This window comes from Benincasa hispida, chromosome 8, assembly GCF_027475165.1.
Source record: "Benincasa hispida cultivar pf3 chromosome 8, pf3_genome.v1.1, whole genome shotgun sequence".
In the NCBI taxonomy this organism is placed as follows: domain Eukaryota; kingdom Viridiplantae; phylum Streptophyta; class Magnoliopsida; order Cucurbitales; family Cucurbitaceae; genus Benincasa; species Benincasa hispida.
In genome coordinates, this window is record NC_143485.1 from 29,066,807 (window position 1) to 29,080,818 (window position 14,012).

A 14,012-nucleotide genomic window follows, 5' to 3' on the forward strand; every position below is an offset into this window, starting at 1 on the left:
CATTCTATAAGGAGCTTGAAATAGGTATCATTCCTGAAATCAAATCAATAGTAATGTTCACCTCTCTATCAGGTGGTAACCCTAATAGATCCTCAAGAAATACATCCAAGTGTTCTCGTACCAGTAGTATATCTTTAGGTTTTAGCTTATCAACCTGTAAGTCAGTTGCATGTGCAAGATATGTGGTACAACCTTTAATATCATATATCAAACAAGTGGAGAGAATCTTTCTATCTTCTTTAAAGGTAACCTCAACTTCTCCTGACTTTCTCAGCACAACCTCCTTTCTATAACAATCCATGGACACATGGTATTTAGACAAGAAATTCATTCCCAAAATAAAATTAAACTTCTGGAGATATAAGGAAATTAGGTCAATTGTCATAACTATAAGATCAACCTTAGCTACACAATCTCTATATACTTTACTGACTATCATAATATCACCAATAGAAGTATAGATAAATAGTTATTCAGACACAGGCTCTAGATCTAACAACACATGTGCAGGCTTGTTATAGATAAGTAATGTACTAGTAATAACTTTTTGAGCATCTTCTACTTCCTACTGAATCATAGCATATACTTTTCCTTACTGACGAGGTAGTTTTATAGGTCTCTTTTGTTTACCACCACTAATGCCTTCTCGACCGATTGCAGTTGGCTTAGGTTGATTCACTATTTGAGAAGTTGTTCTTTGTCCTGCTTTGTCTTCTTGCATCAACTGAGAACACTTTTTCTTAAAATGATCTGCCTACCCACAGTTGTAGCAGACATTAGCTCTACTATAACATTGAGCCCAATGATACTTACCACAAGTAGTTTATAGTTGTTTCCTAGCTGAACTACTTGTAGGCTCTCTAGGTTGTCTTGAACGAGAAACCTCAACAGACTCTGTTGGATAACTAGACCTTCTTTGTCCCTATCTCTGCATACGTCCAGCTGTACTACCCCTAAAGGTAGACTGGTCACTAAAATAGGGCTTAAAACTTCCCTTACCTGACACTTCTGGTATAAATCTTTTAGTATCTAGGGGTCCTTCTGATGGTTAAGTAGCACGTCCACTTCTGAACATTTATTTTCCCTTTTTCTCCTCCATCAAACTTTTCTCCACTCGCATGGCTGCCTCTACTAGTTTAGGAAACTTCGTCCAGACAGCATTAGCAGTTATAAGAGCATGAATCTCCTTACGTAACCCCTCTACAAGCCTCTTACAACAGTCAAATTCCTCAGCAATAATAGTAGTAGCATATTTTGAATGTTCAATATACTTCTTTTCATATTCAATACCTTCCATCGATCCTTAAACAAGTCCTAAGAACTTGTTTCGCATAGCATCACAAAAGGATTTTAGATAACACTTATCCTGGAATGCCTTCCTGAAATCTTCCCAACTCATTGCACCTGCATCTCCTCTTTTGGTCTTCATGATCCTTCACCAGTCTTCTACTCCTATCTGGAGTAGGAATGCATCTAACTCAACCTTTTAATCCTTAAGGCATTTTATAACCCTAAAACATTTCTTTATCAGATTTAACCAAACCCCAGCATCTGCGGGATTTGTAGTACCTTAAAAAACAGTGCACCTAATACCTTCAATCTCTTAGTGTCGTACTTCTCTCTGGATCTGCCTGTACTAAAACTACACTAGTAGCTAATCTCTGAGCATCCCTAATGAAAATATGCTCTTTCATGTTTGGTTTTTCCCAAGCATGACTAAACTCCCCTCCATACTCCATACTTCCTACTATGGGTTCATTGGCGTTTGAGTTCCACCTACCAGTTGCCTACACAATCTGTGTGAGATAAGAATTTAAAAAGAAAGTAAAGGCTAGACGAAGTCAGTTAAAATTTACTAAGTGTTTGAGTTATGCTTGGAAGGAAGTTGAACTGCCCAAGAAAAATTCTAAGTGTTGGAACCATGTGGATAAAATATAACAAGATGAAGTCAGAATTTTGGCTAAGAACCCAAGCTATGCAATGGGAGTTGAGAGTTAGAACCATATCATAGTGAAAAATGAAGGGATTTGACTAAGTGTTTGAGGTGTACTTTGGGCTTGGAAATGCTTTAAGGCATCAGTTGACCTAAAAGGAGTAAAATTGGGCTAAGTTTTGGAAACTACCTAAATGGGACGCATACTAGTACCTTCTTGGATGCATGGTGAGCCATTCTTGGGTACCTAGGGTTAAGGGAATGCATGAAAGAAGAAAGGGGTATGGGACAAACCATACATCGAGATTGGCACAACCAAGTGAAGGAAATAGGTGTGGACACGTAGTATGTTCAAAACATAAATTTGGCTAAGTACTTAGGAAGGAATGGTAGACACATAATCCATGTAGTACGGTGAAAGCTAACCAAGTACTAAGTATGTAAGGGGTAAGAGTTTAGGCTTAGGTATGCGAACCTAAAGTGGAAGACATAGTTAGAGTTGTAAGACTTCAAACGCATACCAAGGGCAAAGTGGACGCATAGGACTAGCAAGAAGTATGGATTTTGGCAAGTGTTGCAGAACACCTATATGTTGGGATGAGGTAGGAGAAAGGAAGTTGATAGGGCCAAAGTTGATACAAGCTACTTTAGAGAATGTTAAATGGATCAAAGAGAAACTGAAGACAACTCGAGATAAACAAAAGAGCTATGAAGACAGAGTTTTCCTCAAGTTATCTCCATGGAAAAGTATTCTACCATTTGGAATGAAAGGAAAACTGAGTCCAAGATACATTGGACCTTATGAGATTTAGGAACGGATAGAACCATCAGCTTATAGGTTGGCTTTACCAATGAAGTTTTCTAGGATTCATGATGTATTCCATGTGTTGATGCTAAGAAAATATGTTCTAGATCCAACTCATGTTCTTAAGTCACAACCAATGCAACTTAGGGAGAACTTTTCGTATGAAGAGGAACCTATGCAAATTTTAGACAGAAAGGAAAAGGTGCTACAAAATAAGACAATACCACTAGTTAAGGTACTATGGAGAAACCATGGAGTTGAAGAAGAAATTTGGGAGTGTGCAGATCATATGAAAAGAAAGTATACCCACTTATTTCCTTAAAAATGTTCACTCAATTTCGAGGACAAAATTCTTTGAAGGGGGAGGTAAATTGTAAGCCCTAAACTTTTCTCTTTAATTTTTCATATGTTAAACTATATTGATGTTTCCTTTGAGGGAGGAATGTCTTCATACACTTAGTAAAATTTAAGATTGAATTGCAAATGAGAGGTTTAGGCGTTGAACTTGTAAAAAGAAGACAAGAAAAAGATGTGTGTTAAGTCTTTCGAGAGAGGTGGTTTTTAAGTACATGAGCTATGTGTTGGTTGTAAGTGTTCATGGTGGGTGTTGGTTAAGTCTAGAGAGTTACAAGTGAATTAAGATTATGAGAGGAATGCATTGGGAGATCTTGTGTTGGGAGATATGCGTTGGTGAAGTGTGAGTTGTGGTAAAGAGAAAATTATGCATTGATGGTGTGATAGGAGGTGACCGAGAGGGTTTGAAGTGATAGGTATTCTAATTTCCTTCTAATTGAATTTGGATCAGTCTAGGGAATTGTATGTTAATTAATTTCTATTTTCTAATTGAGGTCACTTAATGAGGACTTAAGACAAGAGTAAGTGGCATGAACTGTCAATTTATCAAGCAAGAGAAGCATGCAATCGATTGTATAGATAGAAGGGAAGAAGAAGAAGCTCGGTTTTCCCAATCTACTCTAGCAAAGGAAGGATTTCTTCAACAAAACTAGAAATTTACCAGTGAAGAAAGAGTCCGAGGGCTACGATAGTGAATTTCAGTTGAAAAGATGCTAAAATTGAAAGAAAATTCGAGGTTGATCTAAGTTTTGAGAAAATCAGAGCAAGTTAAAGTTTTTGGTGAATTCTAAGCTATTGAAAAGAAATTAGAAACTCAAATTTGGAGGTAAGTTAACTAAGAGGGTGTGAAAGAGGTTTATGGAAAGAGTTTGCATTTAATTAGGTTGAAAATGATGATTTGTGTATTGAAAATGCATTCTGGAAATTATGTGCTCGAGAATAGGCTGCTAGTTGGAGGTTGAAGAAGTTGGACGTGAAGGTTAGCTATCAGTGGGCACCTAAGTAGTGCCCAATGCACACCCAGTGTGCGTGCAGCGATGCCCAACCGAGCACCCACCGTCGCCTGTGCTCGCACACCCTCGATGCAGCCCACACAAGTAAAGCACCCGTGTGCCTCATTCAACGTTGTAACACTTGATTGTTGGGTTTTATGTCCTAAAACTCGTGGTTTGTAACCAATAAACTTATTTTGTTATCAATGAAGATGTTATTGAGGTTTATTCAATAAAGTTGTTATTGAATGTATCAATTACTCATTTCATTTTAGAAAGAACCTAAATTCAATAAACTAAGATCTATGGCTATTACATGAATACTTGGACTTTATGTAGTGACATAAAAGTAGATCAAGTTCGAGTAAATAGTCTAAACGGTCTATAGTATATTGATAAGGTTGGGTACCTTATCATGGGGACACTATTGGATGCAACTCACTTTGTATTTAGTACAAACGTTGTGATCCTGAATCGTTCATGTGGAGACATGCGAGTGGAAGCATCTTGTGCAAAGAGTTTGTATAAGACTGGACCAAGAAATAAGTCACTCTTACTTTATAACATTGTTTACTGTTTAAGACTAACTATTTCAAAGTGATGACCTAAGTAACTTGACCTTAATCCTGAGCTAACTATGAACTCCTGTTTATTCGAGATTATCCTTAGATTTGCATGGGTGAGGGTTGGCTTAATAAGCCTCCCATTTCAAGGGTAAGACCGGGTAGATAGCTGGAGACATAGGGTGTAAGATGCAATACACTCCTACCCACTTTTAAGGATAGAAGAGAGGTCGTTCCCTTAAGTGCTGACTTCGTGACTTGAACAAGGGGCCCAAGGGACTCGGTTTCGTGATTGAATCACAAACCAGTTGTTCATTAGAGGATCAGTGGGATTTAAGGAGCAAGATGTAATCTCGAGGGTAAAACAGCTTTTTGACTTAGCCGTTATTACAAACAATCTATGAAGGGTTGACTTACTGATTATGGTTATATCAAGTGGACATAAATATATCTTTAGTGAGGGGAGTGTAACTATTGGACTCTAGTTGGGTGACCCGGTAGTTAACGAATGTTGGTTAATTGGGTTAAAAAGTTTAGCTGATTAATCTTAGATCGTTGAAGCACATGATCTGTAGGTTCATGAGGTACCCTTACTAGCTCATATCAAACTAAACCTTAAAACATTGTCACAAACAAATTTGAAGTGTTCAAATTCAGTTTTTTTTAAACAAAACGTTAAATATATACAATATATTTATCCTAATATTTAATTGTGAATTAAACATAAAGAGAGAGAAAATAGGAGATTTAAATAATATTTAAATATTAAGATTATGAATAGGGAAACATATTGATTGGGATTAGTGTTGGATTTAATATTAAATTAAATTAATTAAATTATTTAATTAATTATTTAATATTAATTAAATTTTAAAATTAATTATTAGAATTAATTGTGAGATTAAATAGAATTGGTCAAAATTGCAATAAAAGTCAAAATAGCTTACTAGGTCAAAACTGCATCAAAAATCAAAATTATTGACTAGGTCAAAAATGCAATAAAATTTGAAATGTTGACTTTTGACTTTGAAAATCAAAAATTTAAAAAGTCAAGATTTTTACTTTGGAATTTGAGAGTCAAACTTTGACATTTTACCAAGTTAGTGGAAAGATCCAACAATTTTGAGTGGAAAATTCCAACATTTGCATTGCTAGATGTTGTTTTCAATTGAAAACATTTGCTCCACTAATCCCACTATGAGTTAATGGATTTGTAGTGTCAAATTCTCATCAAACTCAAAGTTGCATCTTTTGCATGATATTACCTATAGAAGAAAGAGTTCTATGAAATTTAGCCTTTTTGGCCAAGTGTTTTTTCATGAGATTTTTTTTTTCTTTGGAAATCTTAACCTATTTTTCTCTCAAATCTTTAACCTTTTCCTCTTCAAATTAGTCACTCACTGGATCCCACCATCTCATTCTAAGGCTAGAGAATAGTTGAAAGACTCTCGTGGTGGTTCACAAACCGTTCGTGAGGAGATTGGAGTAGATTTAGAGAAGATTTGAGACTACAAAGGTTGTATATCTTCTATCCCTTTGCTCTTAATTTAATTGCATGCTTATTCTTTAAAATTAACCTAATTAGAGTACTTTAGATCTTTTATGTCTTCTGCTACACATGTGTTTATTCCATCATCGACATGTAGCCTCGTTCGTCACTCGATGCCCAACACATTCTTGTGCCCAGCCTGGAGCATGCCCCAATGTATACCCTATGCGTGGATTGCCACTCGCCTGCTTAGCCTGTACGTGTTACAGCCCCCACATCTAAGCCAACTGTGCATCCAATCGCCCAAAACCCTATACAAGATTTTTTTCTAAGTTATTTGGATTTTAGGACTTTGAGTCCATTTATGGGTATTATGGATTTTTTACTATAAAAATGACTAAGTATGGACTTCAAGAGAAATTTAAGGATTAATTAGGAATTATGAGAAGTATGAATATAAGTATGGAATATTTGGAAGTCTAAAGACTATTTAGAGAATAACCAAGGGTTCTAATTCTTATTTCAGGCCATACAGAGACTGGATTAGCCTACAAATCTCTAAGAGCTAACCAATAAAAGTAAGTGACAAATGTTTTTAAAATAAATTCCCTTAAATCTTTTCAAAGCATGATTTTCTCTATTATGAGTTGCTTTTCTAGGAATTAGGAATTATGTTATGGATGATTTATTTATCATGAGTTTAATGGATTATCTTTTCCAAAGCTTATATCTTAAGCATGAACTTATGATTTAGGATATACTAACATATTTCTAACCATAATGTTTCTATGGAAAGATGTTTTCTATCATACTTTGATATCTATGAAATGTTTACATAATCCTAATGTTGCAAGTATAGTTTTAGAAATCATTGTACCATGCACCCTAATTTAGAGACTTTTGATACTTAAGGAGATGACGTTATTCGGGAAGTATATAGATTGGATATGATATAGGTATTTGGGACCCACCTTGGCACACACATATGTTTTATGCCATGTGTAGGGGTGCGTAGCCTTTTAGGAGCATTTATATGAGCATATATGAGAGTTTTTTTTTATGTTGATTGTATTGAGATTACTCTATATCAACTAAGATTATTGGCGTTGAGCGTATTGAGCTTGCTCTACCTTAACTAAGGTTTAGGGTACAAGTTTTACGAATGATTTACAAGTAATGAATTTTAAGCATATTATTGCATATCTCAAGGTTTTCTAATATCTGTCTTAAAATTATGGAAATGCTTTCTTGCATGTTTTATACACTCTGAGTTTCTGAAATCATGATCTTGATTCCAATTCTTGCTATTTCTTTCAAACATGTTTTCTTTAACTAGTCACTCACTGGACTTCCCAGCTCACGCTTTTCAAATATTTTCTTTTTCAGATAGTGAATGGGTTCCCGATGCCTAGCCTTCTGCAGAAAGTTTACCACATCTCCAGTTATCAGATAGATCAAAGTCCTTATAGGTATTAATTACATACTTTGTGTTTGTCTCAGTGTTTTGTAACATATTAATAGGGGACGAGAGAAACTTTCTTGATATACACTTATGTTTGTGAATATCTATGCATGTCGGGCCCAAGTATGTAAAAGGTTCTAGTTGCCTAAGGGCTTGAGAAATGAGATGAATGCATGTTATAAATATATTATTGCTTATCGGGTCAAACAGGTGAATAGGTTAAACAGGTAGCAAGTGGAAAGTAGATGTCATAGGAGGGTTAACATCATATCATTTTCTAGATTAAGAGGCTAATCTGGGAGGGGTGTATAGAAACTCATTAGAAACTTCTCTCATCATTCATGTAACAAAAAGAATACTAGATTGATCATCATTTTTCTTTCTTTTTTGTTTTTTAGACAAAAAGGAACTTCTCAAGACACACTATCTTCATTTTAACTTGCCTAGATAGGTCACATGAATGTCATTCAACTAGAAGTAGTGTCTTAGTTTAAGTGCTTAAGCTTACCCACTTCCCTAAGCATGCATATAATGGAAAGAGGAGTAATCTTCTTCAAAAATCTTCTTTTGCTTTTTCTTTCATCACTTTTTCACTCTCTTTTTTTTTTTTTTTTTCTTCAATCAAACCAGTGGACATAATAACACAATTTATTGATAATTTTATAACTTATTTCAAGAATTTTCGAGGTGATAACTTGATTAATTCAAATGAAAATGGCCACATGCTCAAATATGCAAGAGACTCCAAGAAGGACTAAAACAAATCTTAACTCTTAAATAGATTATCTTATTTCCACAGCAGATCATCTAACATGCATTTTAGAACACATGTGCAAAGATCTTCTCATCATTTAATGCACAACATCATACCATATTGTTGGTGTTGACAATCAACATATAAAAGCAATTTGAATCTTATGCATTCTAACTACATTAATTTTAGTAAAGAAATAGGCAAGTTCACACTTTGCAGAAAATAGGGTTTAGAAAGATAACCTTTATAGAACTCTTGAAACGCTCCAAATTTCTACAAATTTCTTCTTGTAATCTTGAAGTAGACTACTACAAGAACTTCTCCACTAGATTATTGGTCTTAAATTGGATGGTGGAAACCAAATTGAGATGGACTAGAGGTGAAATTTGGAGTTGGAGAGTGAAAAGTGCAGAAATCTCAAAACCATAATATTTCTTCTCAAATTTGTGAAATTGCATGAAGAATTAATCTGATTAAAACTTATTTTTTATAGAATAACAAAATGCAAGTGAGATTAACCAAAAAATGACACTTAATAATGCACTAAAAAGTTGGATTAGGTGGAAGAAGAATGGAAAATGTGGGGGAAAACCCACTTTCCATTTAAAACAATTAATTTTCTAATTAATTTTAATCAAATTAAATTAATACAACAAATTAATTTTAATTTTTTAAATTCAAAAACTTAATTTAAATAATTAATTAATTACACGATTTATTTAATTAATTTTAAAATAATTTAATATCAAATATTAAATTAATAAAACACTTAATCCATGAATCACTATTCATATATATATAATATTTAAATCAAATTTAAATATTTTCAACTCTCCAATTACGCTTAATTCGATAACTAAATGCTAATTGTATAGCATTTAATAATCTAAACCCTAATCCAAATTTAGACATTTCAAATTCTCTCAATATGCTAGTCTAAGGTTTAATTCATTTACATGTTAGTAGGGGCGCCTCACCTATAGATCATGAGCTCCAACAATTTGAGATTAACGGGCTAAACTCCTTTAACCGAATTAATCGATATTCGTTAACTACCAAAACACTCCACTATGGCTCAATAGTTGTACTTTCCTCAATGTAGATATATTTCTGTCCACTTGATTTAACCATAATCAGTCATTCATTCCTTCACAAGTCATTCATATTAACAGTTGGGTCAAAATCACCTTTTTGCCCCTGTAATACATCTTGCTCCTTAAGGCTCAATCCACTAATGAACACTTGGTTTATGGTCCTACCAATAAACCAAGTCCCTCTTAGTCATAGAGAGGATGGGACCTCTTATTTAAGACTAGGAATCAGTACTTAAGGGAACAACCTATCTACTATCGCTAAAGTGAGTAGGAGCAAATTCCATCTTTGCAAGACTATGTCTCCAACTATCTACCTGGTCTTACCCCTAAAATGGGAGGCTTATCGAGCAACAATGTTGAGCCACTCTCCCCTATGCAAATTAAAGGATAACCCAAAATAAACATGAGTTTACAGTTAGCTCAGGATTAAGATCGAGTTACCTTAGGTCATCAGATTGATATAGTCAAATTTAACAGGAAACGACATTATAAAGAAAAGTGACTATTTCGTGGTCTTGTCTTATGCAAACATCTTTTGCATTGGATGTCTCCACTTGTATGTCTCTACATGAACGATTTCGATATCATATCGTTTGTATCAAATACAAAGCAGGTCGCATCCATAGTGTCTCCATGACAAGGTACCCAACCCTATCCTTGTACTTATATATCATTTTGACTATATACTCAAACTTGATCCTCTTTTATGTCTCCACATAAAATTTAAGCATTCATTTTATAGCCAGGGGTTCATGTTTATTGGATTTAGGCTTTACATGTTCAATAACAATTTTATTGAATAAACCTTAATATTAATTTTATTGCAAAATGGAATATGTTCAAAGATTAAAACTGCGAGTTTTAAGACATACTACCCAACCTATATTCTCTACTCAAAAATAAAAAATAAAAAATAAAAAACAAAAACTATAAAACTTGGATTGCCTCCAAAAAGGATTGAGTTTAACGTCTTCCAACTATTTCAAACTTTGAGTCAAAGAAAAAAGAATATGGAATAGAAATAAAGAATTAAAGAATCAAGAATAAAAGAAAAAAGAAAACTGCATAACAACTATAAAAAAGGGAAAAAAAAAACTAAAAGTTAATACATAAAAGGAAAATATACAACAAAAAGGAAAAAAAACACACAGCTTTCGAACATTAAAAAAAATACATAAAATACAAATAAAATGCATACAACTGTACATGAAAACATATCTACACTCTAGATTAAAATTCATTTTTACCACTCTTCTAAAAAAAACTATTATTACCACTGATACCATGCAAGTGTCCGTATCAAATCTCAAACAGGATGTTGTCCTTAGAGATTGGTGGTAGTGAGTTTTGCTTAACTATTGCTATAGATTTACTAATTTTATTTAGGTAATCAACAAAAAAAATGTTCGTTCTAGAGGTTTAATTAAACAAGAAAACAAATCTAACTGTTTCAATGAAATGATGATTCTAGGATGTTCCATTATGAATTTTCAAACAAATTAACTGTTTAGATCAAATAATCTAGAAGTCTATATTCAAGACAACCTTTTTAAAGCTTAATCCATTCTAACCTAAATATACCAAGTTGAATTTCTTCCTGAAGGTACTAATGCAGTATTATGTCGCTTCAAATTTTAGCCCCTATTATTTTTTAATCATTCACATGTATTATCAAATAATAGTTTAATCAATCAAATCCAACCAAATTTTTCTCTCACAAGCAAAAAAATGCAGCCTAATATACATTTGTTTAATGGCTAGTTAAACAAAAGAAATTTGCATGGAGAAATTAAAATTCAATCACCATAACAAATTATTCAAATGTCAATAATCTATTCAAATTAAATTCATAACATAAACAATACCATACAATTAAGAGGTTTGGCTATGCATGACTATGAAAACAGTAGCTCTAAGACAAAATTTCATCATGGAACACAAGCAGAAAGTATGAATCGATAATTCAATCTCCCTTCAACGTAACCGTATAACGATCTTGATCTCTAGACTCTCATCGTATGTGCTCCAAAACAATCTCCAGCAGTGGCTTTCCTCTTCAGATGGTTGCTCTCTCCTCTAGATCAAAATCCCAATAAAAAACTGATCCTCTGAACAAACGAAATGACGAGGGCTTAAATTAGTTTTGTATCGTAGCATCATGACATTTTTTAGTTGGCCACTATGCTATGCTATTCACTCCGTGTGTGCAAGTTTGGAGTGTCGTTGCGCTCAGCCTCGTGGCACTCTAAAAAACAGTGCTCTCGAGTCTTTGGCGTAACGCAAAGCGCCCCTACGCTCTCCAGCCTTTTTTCCTCATGATTTTTTTCCCTTCTTTTCCCTTCCTCTTTGCTTGGTTGGCCTTATAATCCTTAAATTTGGATTTTTACACCAACTTTATGTTCATTTATGCTCAAATTACTCCTATAGCTCGATTTTCTAAAATTCACTCAATAAACCACATTAAATCACATTAACTAGCAATAATAACTCTAAATTTAAAGGCAATTAAATCACTTTTCAAGTGCTTTTCAACCACCGCAATATAAATTAAATTGAATCGTCAATAACTGTGCTAAAAACTTGTCACGTAATTGTTTCACCATGCAAAGCTAAAAGTATATGGTGTCAAGTCTTAATATAGTTATTGAATTTTGAGTATCGTCTACACGAATAAGTATTGATAAATCTCATTTACGAGTGTTAGTTGACTTTAAATCTATTTTTTTTTTAGAATAGGTGATATTATTATACAACAACAAGGGGGATCCCACAGCCCGGGATCAAGGCATCAAAGCAACAAAGCACAAGCAAAGACAGGACAACAAAACCAAAACAAAGCCAATAGGATAAGATCAGAACAAAACCAACACATAAAAGCAAACTCGCAAACTACCAAGGAGAAAGACAGAGAAAAGGCCCCAAAACCCCATAAACTAGGGCTACAACAAAACAGAGAACAATGTAAAGCTCAAAAAGAAAAAAAAACATTCGTACACACACTAGATAAGACCAAGAAGGTCAACCCACCAGGAAGTAGCACGAGCACGAACCGTACAGACCATAAGGTGAACCAGAGCAGACCCTAACCTCGGTCGACCTCCATGTAGTCGCCGATTACGCTCCTGCCAGATGTAGTATATGGAAGCACACCAGAAAACACGGAACAACTTACTACGCACCCCCTTACCCGATCCCACTCGGCACAACCAACTCAACTCTACATCCCAACCAACCACCCGAGCGTCGAACCCAACTGACGTAACACATTAGACCACACCTCTCTCCCAAACCCATACTCAAAAAATAAATGATCCTGTGACTCTACACCTCCCCCATACAGAAGACACCCCCTCTCTGACAACACACCCCAACTCCTCAACCAATCCCGCGTACCCAACCTATCCCTCACTACTAACCATACACAGAAGGAGTGACGCGGAATACCACCCTTTGCCCATAAAATACCAGCCCAAGACACCCTAGGACGACGAGGACGTATACTCTCCCAAGCACTAGCGATAGAAAACCGACCACTAGCATCCAGCACCCAAACCCAATAATCCTCTCCCCTCACCCTAGGCCCCATTGCCTGGATAAAACCCCAGATCTCAAGCAGCTCCCAAGACACTGTAGGCCACTTCCAACCTCTCTCACCACCCATGAACTTCGACAACCGCACTTCCAAACTACTCCTTGCATCATGAATCACCGTAGACCCGTATGAATCCAAAATCGCGCTCCCCAATAGCCAAAAATCCTACCAGACAAAACAAGATTGTCCATCGCCAATCATCAAACGAACCAAATGCTTGAATCTATCTCTACTTCACAAGATAGCCCTCAAGCACCAAGACCTCCCAACCTCACTCCGAACAGCCCACAACGACCGCCCACGCAAAATATATGCCTCCACCCATGCCACCCATAGTGACCCTGATTTAATTAAGAGAAGCCAGAGCAGCTTCATAATAGCAGCTTGGTTCCAAGAGGCCACATACTTCACACCCAACCCCCCCTCCCCCCTCCCAACAGTAAGCACACCTCATCCCACGCCACCCGTGCACCACCCCAACTCACCACACTACCTTTTCATAAATAACTACATAATAGATGATCAACCTCATGAGTTATACATGCAGGCAACACGAAGATGCTACACCAAAAAACCTGAAAGGACTGTAAAACAGACCTAACAAGCTGCAACCTCCCAGCAAAGGAAAGGGACCTCGCTGCTCAGCTTCTAATACGAACTGTAATCCTCTGTATCAAAGGCGCACAATCCACAGCCCTCAACCAACCCGCCAATAAAGGTAAACCCAGATACCTAACAGGCAACGAACCAAGAGAGACACCCATATACGCAGCTAATTCCTTCGCCTCCCCCGACTCCATACTCGCAACAAACATGGAACTCTTCCCAACATTTGCAACTAACCCAGACAGCTCTGCAAACTCTGTCAATACGTGCCTCACAATCTCCAAAGAATCTCTCTCAGCTGCACAGAAAATCATTAAGTCGTCTACAAAAACTAAATGAGTTAGGCCCAAACGCTCACATCGATCATG